This window comes from Triticum aestivum, chromosome 5B (genome assembly GCF_018294505.1).
Source record: "Triticum aestivum cultivar Chinese Spring chromosome 5B, IWGSC CS RefSeq v2.1, whole genome shotgun sequence".
Classification (NCBI taxonomy): Eukaryota; Viridiplantae; Streptophyta; class Magnoliopsida; order Poales; family Poaceae; genus Triticum; species Triticum aestivum.
Genome location: NC_057807.1, coordinates 58,492,331 through 58,499,595, shown reverse-complemented (window position 1 = coordinate 58,499,595; position 7,265 = coordinate 58,492,331).

Here is a 7,265-nt window from a genome sequence, read left to right as displayed (position 1 = left end):
CCCCCCACACAAAGTCTCACAACAAAGAGTACAAGATGGTACTGCTGAGGGCACAACTCAACAAGCCCTAAAAGGAAAACAAAGACGGATCAACCGCAGCATCAGCAGCATCTAAGAGTCTAGTCCGGCTTGGGTGGTGGAGGAGGAAGCGGCAGCGCCAAGCGGAGAGCCATCGAGCGGAGGTCGGCGATGCTGGTGTTGATGGCGTCTCGGTCCTGATGACGGCTAAGCGGCCGCCAAAGCTGCAAGTAACCACACAATTTGAAGACCGCGTCAGTGGCATGTCGAAGAGGAACCTGCTGGATGACAAGCTTGTTGCGCATGGTCCAAAGCGTCCAAGCAAGGACCGCAATGAGCAGCCACCTAATGTGGCGGCCCGACGGGGCGGACACCTGAACCTCGGTGAGGAGGTCAGGGAAGTTAGTATCACACCAGCTGCCGCTGGCAACCTCACGGAGGCAGCCCTAGAGGAACTGGGCGGAGACACACGAGAAGAAAATGTGATTCGAGTTTTCCTCAGTCCCACCTAGGGGGCAAATCCCATTGCCCGTGCCATGCTGTTTAACCACCTCCATGCCGGAGGGAAGCCGATCGCAGATCCATTGCCACACAAAGATCCGGATCTTGAGGGGGACACATATAGTCCAGATCACCTCAAGGACCGCCGGTGCAGGTGAGGGGGCAATGGCCTGGTATAGGGATTTTATGGAGAACCAACCCGAGGGCTCAAGATGCTAGGACAGGCAATCGAGAGATGCTAGATCAGGCTCATGAAGAGCAACAGTCTCTAGGAGCTCATGCCAGGCGGCGATTTCTGGGGGCCCAAATGGCCGCTCGAATGCGAGGCGCCCTAAGTCAATAAGGGCCGCCTCGACGGAGATCCTAGGCTCCATCGCACAGGAGAAAAGATCCGGGAACCTGGCAGCGAAGGGGGAGTCCCCAGCCCACCGGTCAAACCAAAACAGAGTGGTTGACCCAGAGCCAACCGCGATGGATGTCCCGAGGCGGAGGACTGGGAGTAGCTGGATGATGGACTGCCAAGACTGGGAGCCTCCCGTCCCAGTGCAAAAGTCAAGGGGTTGACCGTGCAAGTATTTGTTCCGGATGATTTGTAACCACAGGCCACCCTCACCATTTGTAATGCGCCAGAGCCATCTCGTGAGGAGAGCCAGGTTCATACGCTTGGAGAACATGATGCCGAGGCTGCCCTAGTGCCTAGGCTTGCATATGTCGGTCCGGCGAACCATATGATATTTCTGCTTATCGCCCTCGCCGGCCCAGTAGAAGCGTGCCTGGACTGTGCTGATCTCATGGTGAAGCGTTTCGGGAAGGCTGTAGAAACTCATGATGAACAAAAGAAGGCTGGACAAGAACGAGTTGATGAGAATCATCCGTGTCGCCTTGGACAACCAACAGCCCTTCCAAGGCTCGATACGGTGCTGAAGCTTGAACACTGAGGGCCTTAGATCCGCCACGGAAAATTAGGAGTCTCTAATGGGGATCCCCAAGTAGGTGGTTGGGAACGACCCAAGCCGACAGTTGAGTCGGTTAGCAATAGTCTGACTTTCAATAGGGGAGTAGCCAAGAAGCACCACCTCGCTCGTATTGATGACCCACAAGTATATGGGGTCAATTGTAGCCTTTTCGATAAGTAAGAGTGTCGAACCCAACGAGGAGCAAAAGGAAATGACAAGTGGTTTTCAGCAAGGTAATGTCTGCAAGTGCTAAAATTGTAAGTAGCGAAGTAGTTTGATAGCAAGATAATTTGTAACGAGCAAGTAACGATAGTAGTAACAAAAGTGCAGCAAGGTAGCCCAATCCTTTAGAGGCAAAGGACAGGCCAAAACAGTCTCTTATGATAAGCAAAGTGTTCTTGAGGGTACACGAGAATTTCATCTAGTCACTTTCATCATGTTGGCTTAATTTGACGGTGGGATAGACCCTGGGTAGCCTCATCCACACCCTAGCAGATTTCAAGACATCAGGGCCAGCCTAGCTCCTCAGACCGACTCGTTGCAAGGCTGGCCTCCACGGCCGGCTGGAGCCAACGGGCCGCCTCCTAGAAGGCGGCGCGCCCTAAAAGGCTGCAAGGGCAGGGGCCGACTCCCGCCGAGCGGCCCCTCACCCCCTCAAAGTTTGCCCCTACCTGCTACGACAGGACAGGGCGTGGCAACAGTGCCACCTGCCACCCTTGAATCTCAGAAGGAACGTGGCCATAGTGCAGGCATACCAGGCGGACACCCCTCGCCTGGCACGACACTGTAGCCACTCGGCCCATGACGATGCCTATGTCACGCAGGGCCATGCCCCCACGACGGGCGGTCGGTGTGGCCCGCAGGCAGCGGGCCCCATCAGCCCACGCATCCCCAGAAGACGGCAGGGCCTGAGTAGGCAGCCTCAAGGGGAGGCCGACTCCTAGCAGGCGACCACTCCTCTCCTTGGAGTTTGTGCATTATTAACCGAAGGTGACGGGGTGTGGCTACAGTGATCGCCCGACAGGCGGCGGAACTGTAGCCATGCGCCCTCCGACCAAGCCATCGTCATCAGGGGCAAGGCTACAGTGCAGCCTGATCCCCCTGGCCCGCAGGCGGCGGGCCCTACCTGTCGGCCGAGTTCACGGCAGCCGGTGGGACCCACCAGGCGGTGGGCCCCAGCTGTCGGCGGAGAAGCCGGATCCCAGAGACACTAACGGTCGGGTTCTACGACCAGTCGGATTACCATTCTACCCCTGGGGGGTAGGCCTATATAAACCCCCCAGGACACCCATGCAAAGGGTTTAGCCCTTCGATCACCTCACGCCCACATAGCTAAGGAGAAACAGAGCTAGCTGCCTTCTTCCTCCTCTAGCCCGAACAACTCAAGGAGCAACCTTGTATTTGCTATTGATCATAGTGATGTGGACACCCCGCAAAGCAGGATTAGGGGTGTTATCTCCACAGAGAGCCCCGAACCAGGGTAAGACCCGACGTCGTTTGAGGTCTTGCCTACTCCCGCTTCTAGAGCCCAACAACGTTCTATTGACCCCCTACATGATTAGCCACCCGTTGGCATATGTCGAGGAAATACCACGACATTTGGCACCCACCGTGGGGCAAGGTGCACCGTTGTCCGGAGGCACGTTCTAGACGGGAACCCATTTCCTTCCCCGTGAGCGCAGCCAGCCCGGCTCGCCTGGTGGCGATTGCGCCGACGCTCTACGCGGCATGGAGGCCGCCTGCGCCGCGAGCTCCCTCGCCGATCTCCTCGGCGGCATCCACCTTACCGGCGAGCCTGCCCCCGGCGTGGGTTTGGCCAGCTCTGAGAGCTGCCTTGTCGACCTCCTTGGCAAGCTCCACATCACCGACGAGCCCGCCTCCGACCTGGAGTTCGTTGGCCCCACCGATCAGCCCGTTGAGATGGTCATCGACTCCGACTTGGCAGATGTTGATGCGTACCCCGACCACGTAGAGATCATCGACGACCCACTCCCTCGCACGGACATCATCACCAGCGCCAGCACCATCACGGAGGTGCTGGTCATCAGTCAGGACGGAGCCTCGGCCGGAGCAGACCAGGATCCGATCCGTTCGACCCTGCGAGCCCTCACCACTGCGGTCGAGGACGGCGTGAACAGTGCAACCCTGGAGGCACACTGCCTTTTGCTCATCGACGGCGCCAAGCAGGTGGCCACCGCGAAGCGCCTCGCTGATGCCTACCAGCGTGAGGTCGACCGCACCATAGGCGGCACTCTGGCTGATGGAGAGCCCAGCCAGCTGGGCGCAGTCCAGCAACGCGGCGCCACCATCGCCCGCATCTTCGGGGCCGACCGCCCTGTCTATGCCACGCCCATCGAGAACCTACATGCCGCCCAGGCGGCAGAAGAGTTGGACAACCTAGAGGGCGACGAGAGGCGCCACGTGAAGGAGCGCCTTTAGCGGCTCCTCGACGCGGCCGCCTTCCAACAGGAAACTGCCCGTCGCGCAGCGGAACCCAGCGTGCCAGATGAGACCCGCCTCCCTCGTCGAGAGCACGGCGCGACCTCTCGGTCCTCGACAGGCGGCCGAGGGGACCCGGAGCCGACTGCTAGCCACAGTCGACGCACGCACCTCATGATCGAGCGCGACCACGATGGCCACCCAAGAGTAGTGGAACGGCGTAACAACTGCCCGCCTCCCCCGCGTAGCGAGAGGCACACCTCCCCGCCGCCTGTTAGGCACCCGACTCTCGGAGACCGGCTAGGTCACGGTGAGGGAATCAGAGAGAATGATGCACGCCACTGGATCGACCGGCTTGCTCGATCCCTGGCGGTAGAAGAAGAAGATGCAATCGGCCCGCCTTGCTTCCGCCTCCGCATACGCGACGAGCCCTTTCCCAAAGGGTTCTCGCTCCCATGAGATACACCAAAGTACAACAACTCCATGAAGCCATAGGATTGGCTGGTGGACTACTCCACCGCAGTCAACATAGCAAGCGGCAACCGGCACGTTGCTGTGAAGTATGTTTCGCTCATGCTCCAGGGCACAACCCGGACATGGCTGAATAGCCTCAACCCATACAACGTCAATAGCTGGATGGATTTCATCGAAGTGTTCATCCGCAACTTCACCAGCATGTACAAGCGGCCGCCCAAGCCTCACCAGCTCTCCATGTGCGTCCAAGGCCCGACTGAGCCCACCCGTGATTACTTAATGCGGTGGGGCGAGCTGCGCAACTCCTGTGAAGGGGTGCACGAGGTACATGCCATAGAGTACTTCACGACCGGGTGCCGAGAGGGCACCTTGCTCAAGCACAAGCTCCTCTGCGACGAGCCAGCAACCTTTGATGAGCTACTGGTTATAGCGGACAAGTACGCCACGACCGACTCCTCCATGAAGTCAGAGCTCTGAGTGGACGCGTCCGGGAAGGTGCTCCCTCCGGCTTCCCAAACGTTGGCTGGCGACACCAGTCGGTGCCAGCAAAACGACAACAAGCGCAAGGCCCAGCAGCCGGCTTCCAACAGCCGGCAGGTAGCAGCAGTCAAAGATCAGCAGCCGACTGGTCAGTCCAATACCAAGCGGCAGAAAACTGGCAAGGGAGCATGGATGCCCGCCCTCTCCTTTGAGCAAGCCCTTGACGCCCCATGAAAATTCCACAGCGGCGCGAAGCCGTCCAACCACACCACTCGAAAGTGCAACTGGCTAGCTCGGATTGCCAAGGGCGAGGCCCTCCCGCCTCCCCCGCTAGCCGGCCCTCCAGCTCCAGCCATTCAGTAGCCGGCAGCCCGACCAGTCGGCACCATTCAAGACGAGTTCCCCGAAGAGCACGCCGCTTACATTGTCTTCACGAGCCAAGCCGGCGACAGGCACAGCAGGCGGCGGTAGGACAGAGAGGTCAATGCTGTCAGTACAGAAGCTCCCACCCACATGCAGTGGTCCGAGAAGCCCATCACTTGGAGCCAAGCTGACCACCCGACTGTGATGGCCAACCCGGGTTCATACGCCCTGGTGCTCGAGGCAACCTTTGCAACGGAGAGGCAGAACTGCCATTTCGGCCGAGTGCTGATAGACGACGGCAGGAGCATCAATATCCTGTACCGCGAGACCATGGACCGACTGGGTATCAAGGCCAAGCAACTGCAACCAAGCCGGACTGTTTTTCATGGCATAGTTCCAGGCCTGTCCTGCTCCCCAATTGGCAAGATAAAGATTGACGTCCTCTTCGGCGACAGAGATCACTTCCGCCGCGAGCCAATATGGTTTGAGGTGGTTGACCTGGTGTCGGTGTCAAAACCGGCGGATCTCGGGTAGGGGTCCCGAACTGTGCGTCTAGGCGGATGGTAACAGGAGACAAGGGACACGATGTTTTTACCCAGGTTCGGGCCCTCTCGATGGAGGTAAAACCCTACTCCTGCTTGATTAATATTGATGATATGGGTAGTACAAGAGTTGATCTACCACGAGATCAGAGAGGCTAAACCCTAGAAGCTAGCCTATGGTATGATTGTTGTTCGTCCTATGGACTAAAACCCTCCGGTTTATATAGACATCAGAGAGGGTTAGGGTTACACAGAGTCGGTTACAATGGGAGGAGATCTACATATCCGTATCGCCAAGCTTGCCTTCCACGCCAAGGAAAGTCCCATCCGGACACGGGACGAAGTCTTCAATCTTGTATCTTCATAGTCCGGGAGTCCGGCCAAAGGTCATAGTCCGGCCATCCGGACACCCCCTAATCCAGGACTCCCTCAATAGCCCCTGAACTAGGCTTCAATGACGATGAGTCCTGCACGCAAATTGTCTTCGGCATTGCAAGGCGTGTTCCTCCTCCGAATACTTCATAGAAGATGTTGAACACAAGGATAGTGTCCGGATCTGCAAAATAGTTTCCACATACCACCGTAGAGAGAATAATATTTGCACAAATCTAATCTGCTAACGTATTCTGTAGCGTGACATCATGCCACAGCCAAGCCTTTATTCGAATCGTTTTACTGTCCCACCTCAGCATGTTTAGCGAGGCGGTTTTCTTGGCACGTCTTGTCAAAGCAGAGATCGTGTCCCCTTATTCCGGGATTCTCATCAATACGGGCGTGGGTAACCCAACCGCGCCATTAATCGCGGAGCTTGGGAGATAAGCGAGTTTTACTAGGCTGGTGGGGGCACATAGTTTCGTCCGCCCATATAAGGGGACAAGAATCCACCCTTTCCATCTACGCCTTCCTCCTCCTTCGCTTATCTATTCCTGCATACTCGAGCTCCAGCGCCCAAGTCCGCACTTCCCACCTCAACCTTCTCCAATCATGTCCGGAGCGGGAGGCAAGTGGATGGCCTCCTCCATTACGGAGGGGCAAATCAAGAAGCTGAGGAAAGCCGGATACTTGTCCAACGACATCGCGCACCGGCTCCCAGATGAGGGGCAGCTCATCCCCACCTCCAGGCCCCATGAGAGGTTCGTGTTTCTCCCCCATTTCCTCCACGGACTGGGCTTTCCTCTTCACCCATTTGTTCGGGGGCTCATGTTCTACTACGGCCTGGACTTCCACGACCTGGCCCCGAACTTCATCCTCAACATCTCGGCGTTTATCGTCGTGTGTGAGGTCTTCCTCCGCATCCAGCCCCACTTCGGCTTATGGCTGAAGACCTTCAATGTCAAGCCGAAGGTCGTGGGCGGCCGACAAGCGGAGTGCAGAGGCGCCATGGTGGGCAAGATGGCCAACGTCACATGGCTCGAGGGCTCCTTTGTGGAAACCATCAAAGGGTGGCAATCGGGGTGGTTCTACATCACCGAGCCGCGTGACCCTGAATGGG